We start from the raw sequence: 22,261 nt of genomic DNA, 5'->3' as shown, positions 1-22,261 counted from the left end.
GCTTCTTACAAAGTGGTTCATCCTAGTTCGATTGGAAAATGAAGAAGTTGTCTTATTCCCAAACTGGCAAACTAGAATCACCTGATTTGTAAAAAGGGATAACTTCTTCTTCCCAATTCCTATGAGATTTATTCAACTTCAGGTGATTCTACACCACTTTATGTATCCAAATCAAGCTTCTTACAAAGTGATTCATCCTGGTTCGATTGGAACAACGATGAAGAAGTTGTCTTATTCCCAAACTGGGAAACTGGAATCAACTGATTTGAAAGTGGGATAACTTCTTCTTCCCAGCTCCTATGAGATTTTTTCAACTTCTGGTCATCTCCACCACTTTATGTATCCAGATCAAGCTTCTTACAAAGTGATCCATCCTGGTTCGATTGGAACGACGAAGAAGTTGTCTTATTCCTAACTGGGAAACTGGAATCAACTAATCTGAATGTGGGATAACTTCTTCTTCCCAGCTCCTATGAGATTTTTTTCAACTTCCTGGTCATTCTCCACCACTTTATGTATCCATATCAAGCTTCTTACAAAGTGATTCATCCTAGTTCGATTGGAACGACGAAGAAGTTGTCTTATTCCCAAACTGGGAAACTGGAATCAACTGATTTGAAAGTGGGATAACTTCTTCTTCCCAGCTCCTATGAGATTTTTTTCAACTTCCTGGTCATTCTCCACCACTTTATGTATCCAGATCAAGCTTCTTACAAAGTGATTCATCCTGGTTCGATTGGAACGTCGAAGAAGTTGTCTTATTCCCAAACTGGGAAACTGGAATCAACTGATTTGAAAGTGGGATAACTTCTTCTTCCCAGCTCCTATGAGATTTTTTTCAACTTCCTGGTCATTCTCCACCACTTTATGTATCAATATCAAGCTTCTTACAAAGTGATTCATCCTAGTTCGATTGGAACGATGAAGAAGTTGTCTTATTCCCAAACTGGGAAACTGGAATCAGCTGATTTGAAAGTGGGATAACTTCTTCTTCCCAGTTCTTATGAGATTTTTTTCAACTTCCTGGTCATTCTACACCAGTTTATGTATCCATATCATGCTTCTTACAAAGTAATTCATCCTGGTTCGATTGGAACGACGAAGAAGTTGTCTTATTCCCAAACTGGGAAACTTGAATCAACTGATTTGAAAGTGGGATAACTTCTTCTTCCCAGCTCCTATGAGATTTTTTTCAACTTCCTGGTCATTCTCCACCACTTTATGTATCCAGATCAAGCTTCTTACAAAGTGATTCTCCTAGTTCGATTGGAACGACGAAGAAGTTGTCTTATTCCCAAACTGGGAAACTGGAATCAACTGATTTGAAAGTGGGATAACTTCTTCTTCCCAACTCCTATGAGATTTATTCAACTTCCTGGTCATTCTCCACCACTTTATGTATCCATATCAAGCTTCTTACAAAGTGATTCATCCTGGTTCGATTGGAACGACGAAGAAGTTGTCTTATTCCCAAACTGGGAAACTGGAATCAACTGATTTGAAAGTGGGATAACTTCTTCTTCCCAGCTCCTATGAGATTTTTTTCAACTTCCTGGTCATTCTCCACCACTTTATGTATCCAGATCAAGCTTCTTACAAAGTGATTCATCCTGGTTCGATTGGAACGTCGAAGAAGTTGTCTTATTCCCAAACTGGGAAACTGGAATCAACTGATTTGAATGTGGGATAACTTCTTCTTCTCAGCTCCTATGAGATTTTTTTCAACTTCCTGGTCATTCTACACCACTTTAGGTATCCATATCAAGCTTCTTACAAAGTGATTCATCCTAGTTCGATTGGAACGACGAAGAAGTTGTCTTATCCCCAAACTGGGTAACTGGAATCAACTTATTTGAAAGTGGATAACTCTTCTTCCCAACTCCTATGGTTTATTCAACTTCCTGGTCATTCTCCACCACTTTATGTATCCATATCAGGCTTCTTACAAAGTGGTTCATCCTAGTTCGATTGGAAAAATGAAGAAGTTGTCTTATTCCCAAACTGGCAAACTAGAATCACCTGATTTGTAAAAAGGGATAACTTCTTCTTCCCAATTCCTATGAGATTTATTCAACTTCCAGGTGATTCTCCACCACTCTATGTATCCAAATCAAGCTTCTTACAAAGTGATTCATCCTGGTTCGATTGGAACAACGAAGAAGTTGTCTTATTCCCAAACTGGGAAACTGGAATCAACTAATTTGAAAGTGGGATAACTTCTTCTTCCCAGCTCCTATGAGATTTTTTTCAACTTCCTGGTCATTCTCCGCCACTTTATGTATCCAGATCAAGCTTCTTACAAAGTGATCCATCCTGGTTCGATTGGAACGACGAAGAAGTTGTCTTATTCCTAACTGGGAAACTGCAATCAACTAATTTGAATGTGGGATAACTTCTTCTTCCCAGCTCCTATGAGATTTTTTTCAACTTCCTGGTCATTCTCCACCACTTTATGTATCCATATCAAGCTTCTTACAAAGTGATTCATCCTAGTTCGATTGGAACGACGAAGAAGTTGTCTTATTCCCAAACTGGGAAACTGGAATCAGCTGATTTGAAAGTGGGATAACTTCTTCTTCCCAGCTCCTATGAGATTTTTTTCAACTTCCTGGTCATTCTCCACCACTTTATGTATCCAGATCAAGCTTCTTACAAAGTGATTCATCCTGGTTCGATTGGAACGTCGAAGAAGTTGTCTTATTCCCAAACTGGGAAACTGGAATCAACTAATTTGAATGTGGGATAACTTCTTCTTCTCAGCTCCTATGAGATTTTTTTCAACTTCCTGGTCATTCTACACCACTTTAGGTATCCATATCAAGCTTCTTACAAAGAGATTCATCCTAGTTCGATTGGAACGATGAAGAAGTTGTCTTATTCCCAAACTGGGAAACTGGAATCAACTGATTTGAAAGTGGGATAACTTCTTCTTCCCTTCTCCTATGAGATTTTTTTCAACTTTCTGGTCATTCTCCACCACTTTATGTATCCATGTCAAGCTTCTTACAAAGTGATTCATCCTGGTTAGATTGGAACGACGAAGAAGTTGTCTTTTTCCCAAACTGGGAAACCGGAATCAACTGATTTGAAAGTGAGATAACTCCTTTTTCCCAACTCCTATGAGATTTTTTTTCAACTTCCTGGTCATTATACACCACTTTAGGTATCAATATCAAGTTTCTTACAAAGTGATTCATCCTAGTTCGATTGGAACGACGAAGAAGTTGTCTTATCCCCAAACTGGGTAACTGGAATCAACTGATTTGAAAGTGGGATAACTCCTTCTTCCCAACTCCTATGAGATTTATTCAACTTCCTGGTCATTCTCCACCACTTTATGTATCCATATCAGCTTCTTACAAAGTGGTTCATCCTAGTTTCGATTGGAAAAATGAAGAAGTTGTCTTATTCCCAAACTGGCAAACTAGAATCACCTGATTTGTAAAAAGGGATAACTTCTTCTTCCCAATTCCTATGAGATTTATTCAACTTCCAGGTGATTCTCCACCACTTATGTATCCAAATCAAGCTTCTTACAAAGTGATTCATCCTGGTTCGATTGGAACAACGAAGAAGTTGTCTTATTCCCAAACTGGGAAACTGGAATCAACTAATTTGAAAGTGGGATAACTTCTTCTTCCCAGCTCCTATGAGATTTTTTTCAACTTCCTGGTCATTCTCCGCCACTTTATGTATCCAGATCAAGCTTCTTACAAAGTGATCCATCTTGGTTCGATTGGAACGACGAAGAAGTTGTCTTATTCCTAACTGGGAAACTACAATCAGCTAATTTGAATGTGGGATAACTTCTTCTTCCCAGCTCCTATGAGATTTTTTTCAACTTCCTGGTCATTCTCCGCCACTTTATGTATCCAGATCAAGCTTCTTACAAAGTGATCCATCCTGGTTCGATTGGAACGACGAAGAAGTTGTCTTATTCCTCACTGGGAAACTGCAATCAACTAATTTGAATGTGGGATAACTTCTTCTTCCCAGCTCCTATGAGATTTTTTTCAACTTCCTGGTCATTCTACACCACTTTATGTATCCATATCAAGCTTCTTACAAAGTGATTCATCCTGGTTCGATTGGAACGACGAAGAAGTTGTCTTATTCCTAACTGGGAAACTGGAATCAACTAATCTGAATGTGGGATAACTTCTTCTTCCCAGCTCCTATGAGATTTTTTTTCAACTTCCTGGTCAGTCTCCACCACTTTATGTATCCATATCAAGCTTCTTACAAAGTGATTCATCCTAGTTCGATTGGAACGACGAAGAAGTTGTCTTATTCCCAAACTGGGAAACTGGAATCAACTGATTTGAAAGTGGGATAACTTCTTCTTCCCAACTCCTATGAGATTTATTCAACTTCCTGGTCATTCTCCACCAATTTATGTATCCATATCAAGCTTCTTACAAAGTGATTCATCCTGGTTCGATTGGAACGACGAAGAAGTTGTCTTATTCCTAACTGGGAAACTACAATCAACTAATTTGAATGTGGGATAACTTCTTCTTCCCAGCTCCTATGAGATTTTTTTCAACTTCCTGGTCATTCTCCACCACTTTATGTATCCATATCAGGCTTCTTACAAAGTGGTTCATCCTAGTTCGATTGGAACGATAAAGAAGTTGTCTTACTCCCAAACTGGGAAAGTAGAATCACCTGATTTGTAAAAAGGGATAACTTCTTCTTCCCTACTCCTATGAGATTTATTCAACTTCCAGGTGATTCTCCACCACTCTATGTATCCAAATCAAGCTTCTTACAAAGTGATTCATCCTGGTTCGATTAGAACAACGAAGAAGTTGTCTTATTCCCAAACTGGGAAACTGGAATCAACTGATTTGAAAGTGGGATAACTTCTTCTTCCCAGCTCCTATGAGATTTTTTTTCAACTTTCTGGTCATTCTCCACCACTTTATGTATCCATATCAAGCTTCTTACAAAGTGATTCATCCTGGTTCGATTGGAACGACGAAGAAGTTGTCTTTTTCCCAAACTGGGAAACCGGAATCAACTGATTTGAAAGTGGGATAACTCCTTTTTCCCAACTCCTATGAGATCTTTTTTCAACTTCTTGGTCATTATACACCACTTTAGGTATCAATATCAAGTTTCTTACAAAGTGATTCATCCTAGTTCGATTGGAACGACGAAGAAGTTGTCTTATCCCCAAACTGGGTAACTGGAATCAACTGATTTGAAAGTGGGATAATTCCTTCTTCCCAACTCCTATGAGATTTATTCAACTTCCTGGTCATTCTCCACCACTTTATGTATCCATATCAGGCTTCTTACAAAGTGGTTCATCCTAGTTCGATTGGAAAAATGAAGAAGTTGTCTTATTCCCAAACTGGCAAACTAGAATCACCTGATTTGTAAAAAGGGATAACTTCTTCTTCCTAATTCCTATGAGATTTATTCAACTTCCAGGTGATTCTCCACCACTCTATGTATCCAAATCAAGCTTCTTACAAAGTGATTCATCCTGGTTCGATTGGAACAACGAAGAAGTTGTCTTATTCCCAAACTGGGAAACTGGAATCAACTGATTTGAAAGTGGGATAACTTCTTCTTCCCAGCTCCTATGAGATTTTTTTCAGCTTTCTGGTCATTCTCCACCACTTTATGTATCCATAGCAAGCTTCTTACAAAGTGATTCATCCTGGTTCGATTGGAACGACGAAGAAGTTGTCTTTTTCCCAAACTGGGAAACCGGAATCAACTGATTTGAAAGTGGGATAACTCCTTTTTCCCAACTCCTATGAGATTTTTTTTCAACTTCCTGGTCATTATACACCACTTTAGGTATCAATATCAAGCTTCTTACAAAGTGATTCATCCTAGTTCGATTGGAACGACGAAGAAGTTGTCTTATTCCCAAACTGGGAAACTGGAATCAACTGATTTGAAAGTGGGATAACTTCTTCTTCCCAACTCCTATGAGATTTTTTTCAACTTCCTGGTCATTCTACACCACTTTATGTATCCATATCAAGCTTCTTACAAAGAGATTCATCCTGGTTCGATTGGAACGACGAAGAAGTTGTCTTATTCCTAACTGGGAAAGTGGAATCAACTAATCTGAATGTGGGATAACTTCTTCCTTCCAGCTCCTATGAGATTTTTTTCAACTTCCTGGTCATTCTCCACCACTTTATGTATCCATATCAAGCTTCTTACAAAGTGATTCATCCTAGTTCGATTGGAACGACGAAGAAGTTGTCTTATTCCCAAACTGGGAAACTGGAATCAACTGATTCGAAAGTGGGATAACTTCTTCTTCCCAACTCCTATGAGATTTATTCAACTTCCTGGTCATTCTCCACCACTTTATGTATCCATATCAAGCTTCTTACAAAGTGATTCATCCTGGTTCGATTGGAACGACGAAGAAGTTGTCTTATTCCCAAACCGGGAAACTGGAATCAACTGATTTGAAAGTGGGATAACTTCTTCTTCCCTACGCCTATGAGATTTATTCAACTTCCTGGCCATTCTCCACCACTTAATGTATCCATATCAGGCTTCTTACAAAGTGGTTCATCCTAGTTCGATTAGAACGATGAAGAAGTTGTCTTACTCCCAAACTGGGAAAGTAGAATCACCTGATTTGTAAAAAGGAATAACTACTTCTTCCCTACTCCTATGAGATTTATTCAACTTCCAGGTGATTCTCCACCACTCTATGTATCCAAATCAAGCTTCTTACAAAGTGATTCATCCTGGTTCAATTAGAACAACGAAGAAGTTGTCTTATTCCCAAACTGGGAAACTGGAATCAACTGATTTGAAAGTGGGATAACTTCTTCTTCCCTACTCCTATGAGATTTATTCAACTTCCTGGTCATTCTCCACCACTTTATGTATCCATATCAGGCTTCTTACAAAGTGGTTCATCCTAGTTCGATTGGAACGATGAAGAAGTTGTCTTACTCCCAAACTGGGAAAGTAGAATCACCTGATTTGTAAAAAGGGATAACTTCTTCTTCCCTACTCCTATGAGATTTATTCAACTTCCAGGTGATTCTCCACCACTCTATGTATCCAAATCAAGCTTCTTACAAAGTGATTCATCCTGGTTCGATTAGAACAACGAAGAAGTTGTCTTATTCCCAAACTGGGAAACTGGAATCAACTGATTTGAAAGTGGGATAACTTCTTCTTCCCTACTCCTATGAGATTTTTTTCAACTTTCTGGTCATTCTCCACCACTTTATGTATCCATGTCAAGCTTCTTACAAAGTGATTCATCCTGGTTCGATTGGAACGACGAAGAAGTTGTCTTTTTCCCAAACTGGGAAACCGGAATCAACTGATTTGAAAGTGGGATAACTCCTTTTTCCCAACTCCTATGAGATTTTTTTTCAACTTCCTGGTCATTATACACCACTTTAGGTATCAATATCAAGCTTCTTACAAAGTGATTCATCCTAGTTCGATTGGAACGACGAAGAAGTTGTCTTATCCCCAAACTGGGTAACTGGAATCAACTGATTTGAAAGTGGGATAACTCCTTCTTCCCAACTCCTATGAGATTTATTCAACTTCCTGGTCATTCTCCACCACTTTATGTATCCATATCAGGCTTCTTACAAAGTGGTTCATCCTAGTTCGATTGGAAAAATGAAGAAGTTGTCTTATTCCCAAACTGGCAAACTAGAATCACCTGATTTGTAAAAAGGGATAACTTCTTCTTCCCAATTCCTATGAGATTTATTCAACTTCCAGGTGATTCTCCACCACTCTATGTATCCAAATCAAGCTTCTTACAAAGTGATTGATCCTGGTTCGATTGGAACAACGAAGAAGTTGTCTTATTCCCAAACTGGAAAACTGGAATCAACTAATTTGAAAGTGGGATAACTTCTTCTTCCCAGCTCCTATGAGATTTTTTTCAGCTTTCTGGTCATTCTCCACCACTTTATGTATCCATAGCAAGCTTCTTACAAAGTGATTCATCCTGGTTCGATTGGAACGACGAAGAAGTTGTCTTTTTCCCAAACTGGGAAACCGAAATCAACTGATTTGAAAGTGGGATAACTCCTTTTTCCCAACTCCTATGAGATTTTTTTTCAACTTCCTGGTCATTATACACCACTTTAGGTATCAATATCAAGCTTCTTAAAAAGTGATTCATCCTAGTTCGATTGGAACGACGAAGAAGTTGTCTTATTCCCAAACTGGGAAACTGGAATCAACTAATTTGAATGTGGGATAACTTCTTCTTCTCAGCTCCTATGAGATTTTTTTCAACTTCCTGGTCATTCTACACCACTTTAGGTATCCATATCAAGCTTCTTACAAAGAGATTCATCCTAGTTCGATTGGAACGATGAAGAAGTTGTCTTATTCCCAAACTGGGAAACTGGAATCAGCTGATTTGAAAGTGGGATAAGTTCTTCTTCCCAGCTCCTATGAGATTTTTTTCAACTTCCTGGTCATTCTACACCAGTTTATGTATCCATATCAAGCTTCTTACAAAGTGATTCATCCTGGTTCGATTGGAACGACGAAGAAGTTGTCTTATTCCCAAACTGGGAAACTGGAATCAACTGATTTGAAAGTGTGATAACTTCTTCTTCCCAGCTCCTATGAGATTTTTTTCAACTTCCTGGTCATTCTCCGCCACTTTATGTATCCAGATCAAGCTTCTTACAAAGTGATCCATCCTGGTTCGATTGGAACGACGAAGAAGTTGTCTTATTCCTAACTGGGAAACTGGAATCAACTAATTTGAATGTGGGATAACTTCTTCTTCCCAGCTCCTATGAGATTTTTTTCAACTTCCTGGTCATTCTCCACCACTTTATGTATCCATATCAAGCTTCTTACAAAGTGATTCATCCTAGTTCGATTGGAACGACGAAGAAGTTGTCTTATTCCCAAACTGGGAATTTGGAATCAACTGATTTGAAAGTGGGATAACTTCTTCTTCCCAACTCCTATGAGATTTATTCAACTTCCTGGTCATTCTCCACCACTTTATGTATCCATATCAAGCTTCTTACAAAGTGATTCATCCTGGTTCGATTGGAACGACGAAGAAGTTGTCTTATTCCCAAGCTGGAAAACTGGAATCAACTGATTTGAAAGTGGAATAACTTCTTCTTCCCTACTCCTATGAGATTTATTCAACTTCCTGGTCATTCTCCACCACTTTATGTATCCATATCAGGCTTCTTATAAAGTGGTTCATCCTAGTTCGATTGGAACGATGAAGCAGTTGTCTCATTACCAAACTGGGAAACTAGAATCACTTGATTTGTAAAAAGGGATAACTTCTTCTTCCCTACTCCTATGAGATTTATTTAACTTCCAGGTGATTCTCCACCACTTTATGTATCCAAATCAAGCTTCTTACAAAGTGATTCATCCTGGTTCGATTGGAACAACGAAGAAGTTGTCTTATTCCCAAACTGGGAAACTGGAATCAACTGGGAAACTGGAATCAACTGATTTGAAAGTGGGATAAGCACTAAAATAGAGCTACTACAGCAAGATCTAGACACCATTCCCAAGAAGGACCAACAACCAGCCACATCGATCGACATGTGTACCTTCACATCGCTCGACGCTAAAGTCTCAGCCATGAATGAGAGGCTGAGGACTTACGAGGATATGCATGACCGCTTTATATCACCAGTCATGATATATTTAAACAAATTGTTTAGTCAATTACTTCATGCCCAAAAGGATACTGAGAACATTACTAATCAAAATTTTTTGCAGGCAAAATCAGCATCAATCGACAGGCTACGAGGGCCTTGGATCGATGGCAAAAAACCTGTGGAGTTACTTCCTTACACAGCAGCAGAGGTTGACAAGATCACATCCAAGATCTACACTGCTTTAGACACCATGGAGGAACGACTTCACAAACGCTGCGATGACATCTACTTTCCATTCGACAACAAAATCAGTGGACTAGACAGCCACGCAGAATGGCTATAGAAAGAAGTCAAAGCCATTCAGAGGAAAATCGCAGCCAAACACCAGATATCAGCATCGATCGACAGGACACGAGCGAAATCGATCGATGGCAACTTGCCCAGATCGACCAACGAACACATAATCGCATCGATCGACGCCGAGTCTACACCAATCAGCGAGCAACTGATACATAAGACGATGGAATCAATGCAAAAGGAACTGGCAGATCTTTCAGCATACGCCAATGACAACATTGGTTGGCACCAGGTCAGCATTGACAACGTTCAAGAAAGGCTACAGAACATCTCCAATGTACTTGAGAAGATGGATGACAAATGGACAAGAAATGATGAGGCCACAAGAAGTTTCATTGCATTTTGGTTCAGAATGTGCAGAGATGACGTGGATGCTTGCTTTCCAACCAACAAGCAGCTGTTTCTCCACCCAATAGCCAATCATTACCACAGTCAAGCTAAATAACTATAACCATGCGCTGAGTGGGAGGCAACCCACTATTAGGTATTTTACTTTGGTTTTATTAGCTAGCATTTATTTACTTTCGTTTATTTCTTTCAGATTTAGGAGACCCAAGTAGGAGGACCTGAATATCGACCGACGACGAGACGTCGACATCGTTCGACGTAGACAAGCACATGACGATCGATATAACACTTACACATCGATCGATATCTAATCCGGCAAGACGTATCTTCCTTGTTACATTTCGTACATCATAACTTTTCATCATAACTCCGGCTGAGTTACACTGGGACATTGTAATTTAAGTCTGGGGTGAGATTTACTGATATAATTTATTTTATTCTTATATAAAAAGGAATTTTAATAAATTATGCTTAGCTATTGAAAATAAAAACTATAATTTTATATTGATTTAAACTTGAATATCTAACCAATCTTTAGCACCATTTTAGATTTAGTGATGGCAGATAGCACTAAAGATGCTAAAGCGGATCAACCTATCAACTAAACACTTGCCTTGAACCATATGAAGTAACCAAAGCTGATTTCCAACACTAAACCTGACATAACCGCTTGTCTTGGGGCTTGGTATACATGGGATCGGATTCTCCAGACAGGTCTGGAAGGTAACGCCTGGTTTAGATTATTTATCACATTTTTTCTCTCTAAATTTCGACCCTAGATTAGTTAGTGAGTTAATAAAAATAATAATAATAATAATAATATAATAATAAAAGATCTATGGTTTAATTAGGATGAGTCTGAACAGGACTTGGTGGCTAAAACCATTAAGGCTTGATTCATAAAGACTCAAATAAAAGAGTTCGAAACAGGACTTGGAGGCGGCAATCTTCAAGGCTCGCTTTCGCAAAGAACTCTTGGATGTAGGTCAAAAAGAAGTGAACAGAACTTGGTGGCAACCACCATTAAGGTTTGATTCATGGAAGCCTCTCCAATCTTGGTCACTGATTTTGCAATGGAAGCAGACTTTGACTCAAGAAAGAAAATTAGAGAGAGAGAAACTAGGAACAAACTTTTACCTGTAGCTTGTTGGGGTCAAAAACGGTTACGACAAATTTAACATTCAAAACGACCGAGGAAGAAAATAAGAATTTCTCCGAAGAGTATTTTTCGGAAATAGACTCTTTCTTACGAGAAAAGCTTTACGGAAGAAAGAATCGAGATGTCCGACAAAAAGCTCGAAACAAGTCGCTACGCAGCGACCTCGGTCGCTACGTAGCGACCGAGCTCAGCCAAGCTCGGTAGCTACATAGCGACCGAGCGATTGTCCCGCAGCGACCGAGCTCGAGCCAAAGCTCGGTCACTACGTAGCGACCGAGCGATCGTCCCGCTCCGAGGATTTGGCCTTCCTGGCCTTCTTTTCCTTGAGCAAGGAACTCGCCGTTTTCCCAAGGTCCCTCTCAAGCTCTCCTATCGCAACCTCGAGCTTCGACACTTTCACAGAGTGAGAGTCCTCGACAGCCGGCAACATAGCCTCGGTTTCGGACCATCTTCCCTGAAGCTCCACCAACTCCCCGGAAAGGCGACTGGTCTCAGAACCACATTCGCTGATCATCCCATCGATCAACGATATGAACTACGAACGGTAAAAATTCTTAAGACTAAGTCCGTGAAAAGAATGCACGAAAGACGATCGAGAATTCAAACAAGAAACAAACCTTTCCACGAAGTCCCGATGCTAGGCTCGACCCACCTTGCTGCGAAGTCTCCCCGTCACCGCTCTTGGCAAGCTTCCTCTTCCGACTCTTAGGCTGAGTAGCCAGGACAGCGCTAGGAGCACGCAATGCCAGAACGATTTCCTTTCTGGCTGGAGGCGGAGGCATAGAGTCAGCGGCTTTCTCTTTGTCCTCGACGAGGATCGGAGTCATGGAAGATCCCGCAGGTAGGGCTTGCGGGAGAAGAGCCGCGACGTCGGTCCCATGACACGAGGCAACGACCTGCGCGGAAGAAGACGGAAACTCAGAGCCAGTTTGAGCCAATCCTTTCTCGGCTTGGCGACGAACTAGTTTCTCTCGGAAAGAAAGATGACCGGCAACACAAGCAGGCACTTCCGCCGGAGACGTTGGAACCGGAGCCGGAGAAGTGGCCTCACCCATCTCGACGTCGGAATCCTTCTTATCACCTTGGGAGGAAGACATGTTGAAAGGAAAATTATGAAGCTAGAGAGGTTTTTGAAGGAATGAAGAAGGGAAGGTGTGAAGAAAATGAATGACAAGAGCTCACTACTTATAGAAGTATGGGTTCGGAATGTCGTCTTGACAACTTTTTTCAGCGGAATTTTAAATGTAAATTTCGTCCGATACACTTAACCTTGTCAAAGTCATCTATCCGCCCGCTAGAGTCACAACTCTAACAGGCTGGGGGGCTAACTGTTGGGGTCAAAAACGGTTACGACAAATTTAACATTCAAAACGACCGAGGAAGAAAATAAGAATTTCTCCGAAGAGTTATTTTCGGAAATAGACTCTTTCTTACGAAAAAAGCTTTACGGAAGAAAGAATCGAGATGTCCGACGAAAAGCTCGAAACAAGTCGCTACGCAGCGACCGAGCGATCGTCCCGCTCGGTCGCTACGTAGCGACCGAGCGATCGTCCCGCTTGGTCGCTACGTAGCGACCGAGCTCGAGCCAAAGCTCGGTCGCTACATAGCGACCGAGCGATCTTCTCGCCCGGTCGCCCGCCCGGTCGCTACGTAGCGACCGGGCTCGAGTCAAAGTTCGGTCGCTGCGTAGTGACCGAGCTCTTCCGAACATCGGTACGACATCAGTACATGCATTCTCGTCAAACCTTCAAATGTTATCTCCCGAAGACCGTAGCGAGCTCAGTCTATGGTTTCCGCTATTCTAAATCCTCGATCAAACTTCGCGGATTAGAAACCGCGGAAAGTTCTTTCTTTGTCGAAAGAAATCGTAGTAAACGCTTCGAGTCGGAAGACGGTCCAAAGGGACCTAAAACACGACTCGAGGCCCATCCTGCGATTTCTTAACCAAAAGCCCGTAAACCACAGCACGGTTTACGCTTGGTCCACAAGGAAGGATAAATGTCAAGTTTCCGCGGATAAATACGGAAGTTTTGAAGATAATTGTGAAAATCGGGAAAAATGGAATATCTCCATTTTTATGCTATGACGGCTTAAGGGCAGAAGAGTAAAAGCGTAAACCGACCTTGGAGCTAGTATATAAGGAGTCCTAGGCGAGGAGCATGAAGGAGAACTTTTCAGAGCAAACTTAGCACTTAGAGCAATTTAGGCAATTTTCCGTTTTTGTTATTTCGAGCTGCGACTCAATTAGGTTTAGCCGTCTTAGGGTTACTAGAACTAGGAATCTCGCCGACAGCTCTCGAGCCCAGGCTTATACCTTGTTGTAAACGCTCATACGCAAATTCGGAATAAGATCTTCTTTGCTCTCTTTTTCGATTCTTTAAACTTTGTCGTTGTTATTCTCGTGTTCTGATTGCTTGACGTGTGGTAATTAGCAGATATCCGGGTCCTCTGGGAAATTAGGGTTTTCCTAGTTTCCTTATTTAAACGGAAATCGACAGTGTGAATTTCGGTTCCCACAGTTTGGTGCTAGAAGGAGGGGGACTTACGGATCAATCTAACCCGCAAAAGCCACTCAACGATCAGGAACGATATGCGAGATTCGACGTGCGCGAACGTCATCTCATTCAAGGGGGGAGAAACGATCGATCGAGCCAAACCTCGAAACGATCTCCTTGTTATCGAGTTGACGATTCGAGATATCGACATCGCTAGAGTACTAATCGATACCGGAAGCTCGGCCGATATCATCTTCAAAGACACTCTTGAAAAGATGGGGATCAGTCAATCCGAGATCGCGAAATACCCAAGCCCACTGCTAGGACTTTCGGGGGAAACGACCATGGCCTATGGATCGATTAGACTCGCTGTCAAAGCCGGAACCGTGACGAACATCACAGAGTTTCTAGTCGTTGACCGCCCCGCATCTTACAATGTTATCATGGGGACGCCATGGCTGAACACCATGCGCGCAATCCCATCAACCTACCATCTCTGCCTCAAATTCCCGACCCCTAACGGAGTCGAGGTAATCTGGGGAAATCCAAGAGTTTCGCAGGTTTGTTTCGCCGCGGAACTAAAACGAAAGACACCGATCCTCGAAATTACTCCTAAGAAAGCAAAGAAAAAGACCTCCAGCAAAGATATGCGAAGTCAGGATTCAGCGGAATTCTTCTGGCAATCTCGTATCATCGCAGCTCTAGATGAAAAACGCGAGCCAACATGTGAACCCGTGGTAACGATCTGTCTCGACGAAGCCTTCCCAGAACGCTGCGTCGATATTGGAGCCAATCTCCACGAGCCTTTAAGGACAGAACTCATAACCTGTCTTAAAAAGAACCTTAATACTTTCGCATGGGCTGCGGAAGACATGCCGGGAATCGACATTAACATAACATGTCACGAGCTAAATATCGACCCAACATTCAAACCCGTCAAACAGAAAAGGCGGAAGCTAGGATCCGAACGTGCTGCCGCAGTAAACGATGAGGTCGAAAAATTGCTTAAAGTTGGGTTGATAACGGAAGTAAGATACCCGGACTGGCTCGCCAACCCCGTAGTAGTTAAAAAGAAAAACGGGAAGTGGCGAGTTTGCGTAGATTTTACCGACCTAAACAAGGCATGTCCGAAGGATAGCTTCCCTCTACCACATATCGATCGATTGGTAGAAGCAACAGCGGGCAACGAACTCTTATCCTTCATGGATGCCTTCTCAGGTTATAATCAAATTAGGATGAATCCCGACGATCGTGAAAAGACTGCGTTCATTACCGATCGCGGAACTTATTGCTATAAGGTAATGCCCTTCGGCCTCAAAAACGCTGGAGCAACTTACCAACGACTCGTGAACCGAATGTTCTCCAAGCAACTCGGAAAAACGATGGAAGTTTATATCGACGACATGCTCGTCAAATCCCTCAAAGCAAGAGATCACGTGTCACATCTCGAAGAATGCTTTGCACAACTAAACTCCCATAACATGAAGCTCAACCCGACAAAATGAAGATTCGCCGTGGCATCAGGAGAATTCCTCGGCTACTTGGTCACCAACCGCGGCATCGAAGCAAATCCAAAACAGATCAACGCACTAATCGAGATGGCTTCACCAAAGAACAAGCGGGAGGTCCAAAGACTGACCGGCAGAATCGCAGCACTTAACCGATTTATTTCACGATCAACAGATAAGTTCCTGCCCTTCTACGACGTCCTGCGAGGAAATAAAAAATTCGAATGGTCGGAAGAGTGCGAAAACGCCTACCAACAGCTGAAGCGTTATTTAGCTACTCCTCCAGTCCTCGCAAAACCCATGGAAGGGGAGCCTTTATTCCTGTACATCGCGGTGTCGGCAACGGCCGTAAGCGGAGTCCTGATCAGGGAAGAACGTGGAGAGCAGAAACCTATTTTCTACATAAGCAAAACCTTGCTGGATGCCGAATTTAGGTATCCATTGATGGAAAAATTGGCATGCGCGGTCGTAACGTTGGCCCGAAAACTAAGACCATATTTCCAATCCCACACGATTGTCATCCTCACGACTTTTCCCTTACGGACAATTTTGCATAGCCCAAGTCAATCTGGTCGATTGGCTAAGTGGGCGGTCGAGTTGAGCGAGTATGACATCAAATACCGACCAAGGACGAGCACAAAATCACAAGTGCTCGCAGACTTCTTGGTCGAACTTCCAACGGGAGCAATAACCAATGAGGAACCAAATTCCACCTGGCTCCTCCACGTCGACGGATCCTCATCCAAGCAAGGATCGGGTATCGGGATCCGTCTCACATCTCCAACGAGCGAGATCTTGGAACAATCGTTCAGGCTGGAATTCCATGCCTCAAACAACGAGGCCGAATACGAAGCATTAATCGCAGGTCTACGTTTGGCTCACGGCTTAAAAATACATAATCTCCACGCCTACTGCGACTCCCAGTTAGTGGCCAGTCAATTAGCGGAGAGTATGAAGCCAGAGACGAACGGATGGACGCGTACCTCAAACTGGTCCAAGGTCTAGCTCAAGACTTCGACTGTTTCGCCCTTACCCGGATCCCCCGTTCCGAGAATGTCCAGGCGGACGCCCTCGCGGCCTTAGCATCAAGTTCCGATCCAGGACTCAAAAGGGTAATTCCGGTCGAATTCATCGAACATCCGAGTATCGGACCACCAGTCGTTGTCAATCTCATAGAGGGTCAAGACGACGAGGAAGAAGAAATTACGATACCACCACCATCGAAGCAATCTGATTACGGCTGTGATACCCCATGGCTTCAGACGATTCGAGACTACATTGTCGACGGGCAACTGCCCGCCGAAAAATGGGCAGCTCGCAAGGTCCAAACACAGGCCGCACGCTACGTAACAGTGGACGGCGAAATCTACAAATGGAGATTCTCCGGACACTCCTGACGTGCCTGGAAGGAGAAAAGGCGAGGAAAGTAATGGAGGAAATACACTCCGGCTCATGCGGCAACCATTCCGGCGGAAGATCACTAGCCGTGAAAATCAAACGCCACGGATACTATTGGCCAACAATGATCGGAGATTGCGAGAAATTCGCACGAAAGTGCGAAAAATGCCAAAGGCATGCGCCAACTATCCGACAACCGGCCGAAGTTCTTTCCTCCATCACATCGCCCTATCCTTTATGCGCTGGGCCATGGATATTGTCGGACCTCTGCATAATTCAAAGCAAAAGCGTTTCCTTCTAGTCCTTACCGATTTTTTCTCAAAATGGGTAGAGGCGGACTCGTACGCAAGTATAAAAGACGTCCAAGTCAAGAATTCCGTGTGAAGAAACATCATCTGTAGGCATGGAGTTCCTTACGAAATCGTAACCGATAACGGGTCTCAATTCATTTCCACCCGATTCGAGGCATTCTGCGAAAAGTGGAAGATACGACTCAACAAGTCAACTCCCAGATATCCGCAGTGCAACAGACAGGCTGAAACAATCAACAAGACCATTCTCGACGGATTGAAGAAACGCTTGGAGGCCAAAAAAGGTAGATGGGCCGACGAACTCGAGGGAGTCCTCTGGTCTCACCGTACCACCCCAAGGCGAGCAACGGGAGAAACTCCCTTCGCCCTGGTATACGGCACGGAGTGCATGATTCCCGCAGAAGTAGAATTTCCTGGTGTTCGAAGAAGGTTCTTACCTGAACGAGAGGAACTCAACAATGCTATGCTCTTGGACGACCTCGACCTCATTAACGAACGTCGGGATCGAGCGCTCATCCGAATTCAAAACTACCAGCACGCCGCTGCGAGATACTATAATTCCAACGTACGGAATCGTAGGTTCAATCAGGTAGATCTGGTCCTTCGCAAAGTCTTCCAAAACACCGCTGAACGAAACGCGGGAAAACTCGGAGCAAACTGGGAAGGTCCCTATAAAATCGAAAAAGTCGTCCGACCAGGTTCTTACGAAATAGCCAACATGCAGGGCATAAAAATCCCTAGAACCTGGAATGCGATGCATCTCAAAAAATACTATCACTAAACAAATCAACTCGCAATCACTGAACTACGAGACGGCTTGATCTCCGCAAGGAGTACGTAGGCAGTTTGCCGAAAGGCAAATTCAGCTGTCCCCCTCATTAAAAAAGGGGGGGGGAGTGGGTACGTATACTCGTATACTCCCAAAAAATCAAAAAACTTCCTACCACACTTTTGGTGTTTTCGACTTATCAAAACATCCTCACCCGCGAAATCGCAACGAGGTCTTCGGAAATCAGTCGGCCGCTTGGGAGAATCAACCTTCAGCATCGCGAGACGTCGCAAAAGATGCCTCAAAGTTGGTTTCTTCCGAGCAATCGAAATCTCCGCAAAAAGACACATACATGCACACATTAACATTTATTTTGCGCAAAATAATCAAAACAACGGCACACGCCACCAAGTCCGATGCTGATCACGTCGAACTCATAAATGTCCTAAACAGACATAGACATCTCACGCAGATGACTCTCTTACATCCGACACAAGGATAATAGCGCTATAAAAGAAATCCGAAATTTTGGTCTAGCACTTCCGGTCTCCGGAGAGATGCTCGATTCGTATCAAACAAGTCGTATAAGCCGAGAACTTTTCGCGGACTTTACATCGATACGAATCAGGAAGAAATCGCGACAGGAAAAACGATAGCCGATTAGTCACCGCACAATCCTTAAACCGAAAGTAAACCTAGGTCTTGCCCTAAACCCAGCGCACTGGTCTCTAACATCTCAAAGGCATGATATCGAAAGATAGGAGATTCTTAAAACATGCCTCTATGTTTACGTTCGATACCTTCAGCACCCCCGCAGAGTTCACATCTCGCGGAAGAACTCTCGAAACAGGTCTCGAAGAAAACATTTCACAATTGAAGAAGGATATGAGATGACAACTCATCACCTTCCTCCCCACTATTCACAAATTCATAAAAACGTTATCCGATTATCATATCATAAAGCCGCAGAGCGGCAGGGAATCAAAGCCACACACGGCCAGTCCCGAAATACAAACAAGGCCATTCAAGGCCGAAACATAAAAACATAAAAAAAAAAAAATCTCTCGTAAGAGATCTAACCCAAGTCGCCCTCAGAACTTACGCCCCCTCTTCACCCGCTGCCTCGTCCGAGCCTGGACCCGCGTCGCTTCCGTTCTCTCCGACCATCGGGTCTTTCCCCTCTGGGTCTTCTGAACACGTCGGAAGGAAGCACGCGGATTTCAGGTCGGCCAGGATGAGACCGAAATCTCCATCCTCGGCCGCCATATCTCCCTTGCAGCCGGACAGCCGGGCCTCTTCGACCTCCAAGGTCGGGGGAGTCTCACTTTGGAACGACCAAACTACGGCCACCCCGCCCTCAATCGTCGCCAAAGCGAGATCCCTGCTCCGGATACACTCGAGGGAACCTAGGGAAGCAGAAATCTTCGCCAAGCGACCTTGAAACTCCGCACGAAGAGCATCCGTAGCCTCTTGGATCCCGCGGCGCGCTAGTCCCGCGTCACTCTCGATCTGACGCTGGAGTCGGCGCACCTCCGAGGATTTGGCCTTCCTGGCCTTCTTTTCCTTGAGCAAGGAACTCGCCGTCTTCCCAAGGTCCCTCTCAAGCTCTCCTATCGCAACCTCGAGCTTCGACACTTTCACAGAGTGAGAGTCCTCGACAGCCGGCAACATAGCCTCGGTTTCGGACCATCTTCCCTGAAGCTCCACCAACTCCCCGGAAAGGCGACTGGTCTCAGAACCACATTCGCTGATCATCCCATCGATCAACGATATGAACTGCGAACAGTAAAAATTCTTAAGACAAAGTCCGTGAAAAGAATGCACGAAAGACGATCGAGAATTCAACGGGAGCACAAAATCACAAGTGCTCGCAGACTTCTTGGTCGAACTTCCAACGGGAGCAATAACCAATGAGGAACCAAATTCCACCTGGCTCCTCCACGTCGACGGATCCTCATCCAAGCAAGGATCGGGTATCGGGATCCGTCTCACATCTCCAACGAGCGAGATCTTGGAACAATCGTTCAGGCTGGAATTCCATGCCTCAAACAACGAGGCCGAATACGAAGCATTAATCGCAGGTCTACGTTTGGCTCACGGCTTAAAAATACATAATCTCCACGCCTACTGCGACTCCCAGTTAGTGGCCAGTCAATTTAGCGGAGAGTATGAAGCCAGAGACGAACGGATGGACGCGTACCTCAAACTGGTCCAAGGTCTAGCTCAAGACTTCGACTGTTTCGCCCTTACCCGGATCCCCCGTTCCGAGAATGTCCAGGCGGACGCCCTCGCGGCCTTAGCATCAAGTTCCGATCCAGGACTCAAAAGGGTAATTCCGGTCGAATTCATCGAACATCCGAGTATCGGACCACCAGTCGTTGTCAATCTCATAGAGGGTCAAGACGACGAGGAAGAAGAAATTACGATACCACCACCATCAGAGCAATCTGATTACGGCTATGATACCCCATGGCTTCAGACGATTCGAGACTACATTATCGACGGGCAACTGCCCGCCGAAAAATGGGCAGCTCGCAAGATCCGAACACAGGCCGCACACTACGTAACAGTGGACGGCGAAATCTACAAATGGAGATTCTCCGGACTACTCCTGACGTGCCTGGAAGGAGAAAAGGCGAGGAAAGTAATGGAGGAAATACATTCCGGCTCATGCGGCAACCATTCCGGCGGAAGATCACTAGCCGTGAAAATCAAACGCCACGGATACTATTGGCCAACAATGATCGGAGATTGCGAGAAATTCGCACGAAAATGCGAAAAATGCCAAAGGCTTGCGCCAACTATCCGACAACCGGCCGAAGTTCTTTCCTCCATCACATCGCCCTATCCGTTTATGCGCTGGGCCATGGATATTGTCGGACCTCTGCATAATTCAAAGCAAAAGCGTTTCCTTCTAGTCCTTACCGATTTTTTCTCAAAATGGGTAGAGGCGGACTCGTACGCAAGTATAAAAGACGTCCAAGTCAAGAATTCCGTGTGAAGAAACATCATCTGTACGCATGGAGTTCCTTACGAAATCGTAACCGATAACGGGTCTCAATTCATTTCCACCCGATTCGAGGCATTCTGCGAAAAGTGGAAGATACGACTCAACAAGTCAACTCCCAGATATCCGCAGTGCAACAGACAGGCTGAAACAATCAACAAGACCATTCTCGACGGATTGAAGAAACGCTTGGAGGCCAAAAAAGGTAGATGGGCCGACGAACTCGAGGGAGTCCTCTGGTCTCACCGTACCACCCCAAGGCGAGCAACGGGAGAAACTCCCTTCGCCCTGGTATACGGCACGGAGTGCATGATTCCCGCAGAAGTAGAATTTCCTGGTGTTCGAAGAAGGTTCTTACCTGAACGAGAGGAACTCAACAATGCTATGCTCTTGGACGACCTCGACCTCATTAACGAACGTCGGGATCGAGCGCTCATCCGAATTCAAAACTACCAGCACGCCGCTGCGAGATACTATAATTCCAACGTACGGAATCGTAGGTTCAATCAGGTAGATCTGGTCCTTCGCAAAGTCTTCCAAAACACCGCTGAACGAAACGCGGGAAAACTCGGAGCAAACTGGGAAGGTCCCTATAAAATCGAAAAAGTCGTCCGACCAGGTTCTTACGAAATAGCCAACATGCAGGGCATAAAAATCCCTAGAACCTGGAATGCGATGCATCTCAAAAAATACTATCACTAAACAAATCAACTCGCAATCACTGAACTACGAGACGGCTTGATCTCCGCAAGGAGTACGTAGGCAGTTTGCCGAAAGGCAAATTCAGCTGTCCCCCTCATTAAAAAAGGGGGGGGGGAGTGGGTACGTATACTCGTATACTCCCAAAAAATCAAAAAACTTCCTACCACACTTTTGGTGTTTTCGACTTATCAAAACATCCTCACCCGCGAAATCGCAACGAGGTCTTCGGAAATCAGTCGGCCGCTTGGGAGAATCAACCTTCAGCATCGCGAGACGTCGCAAAAGATGCCTCAAAGTTGGTTTCTTCCGAGCAATCGAAATCTCCGCAAAAAGACACATACATGCACACATTAACATTTATTTTGCGCAAAATAATCAAAACAACGGCACACGCCACCAAGTCCGATGCTGATCACGTCGAACTCATAAATGTCCTAAACAGACATAGACATCTCACGCAGATGACTCTCTTACATCCGACACAAGGATAATAGCGCTATAAAAGAAATCCGAAATTTTGGTCTAGCACTTCCGGTCTCCGGAGAGATGCTCGATTCGTATCAAACAAGTCGTATAAGCCGAGAACTTTT

At 43.7% G+C, this 22,261-nt stretch overlaps 4 long non-coding RNA genes across 5 annotated transcripts in view; 2 read left to right on the top strand and 2 right to left on the bottom strand.

The window, feature by feature from the left end:
* Positions 1-2,076, top strand: part of LOC117133514 — a 12,480-nt gene extending 10,404 nt beyond the window's left edge. Inside the window, exons 1-2 of one of the 2 annotated variants that reach the window (XR_004457370.1) lie at positions 1,256-1,398; positions 1,753-1,861. This is a non-coding gene — a long non-coding RNA (uncharacterized LOC117133514). Of the gene's footprint in view, positions 1-1,255; positions 1,399-1,752 lie in introns of those variants that run through there. The other variant, XR_004457371.1, reaches the window with a different exon arrangement.
* On the bottom strand, positions 1,600-9,293 carry LOC117133516. Its single transcript, XR_004457373.1, has 2 exons — positions 8,916-9,293; positions 1,600-1,847 (listed from the first exon to the last, which is right to left on the bottom strand). It is a non-coding gene; the product is annotated as an uncharacterized LOC117133516 (long non-coding RNA).
* LOC117133513 lies at positions 3,728-4,695 on the bottom strand. The gene is made up of 2 exons (XR_004457369.1): positions 4,276-4,695; positions 3,728-4,109 (listed from the first exon to the last, which is right to left on the bottom strand). It is a non-coding gene; the product is annotated as an uncharacterized LOC117133513 (long non-coding RNA).
* LOC117133515 lies at positions 4,209-5,285 on the top strand. The gene is made up of 2 exons (XR_004457372.1): positions 4,209-4,377; positions 4,731-5,285. It is a non-coding gene; the product is annotated as an uncharacterized LOC117133515 (long non-coding RNA).
* Positions 9,294-22,261: the final 12,968 nt, after the last annotated feature.

The sequence above is a fragment of the Brassica rapa genome, chromosome A04, assembly GCF_000309985.2.
Source record: "Brassica rapa cultivar Chiifu-401-42 chromosome A04, CAAS_Brap_v3.01, whole genome shotgun sequence".
NCBI classification, from domain to species: domain Eukaryota; kingdom Viridiplantae; phylum Streptophyta; class Magnoliopsida; order Brassicales; family Brassicaceae; genus Brassica; species Brassica rapa.
Note: the sequence above shows the minus strand (reverse complement) of the source record. Positions and strands in the feature narration are given on the sequence as shown.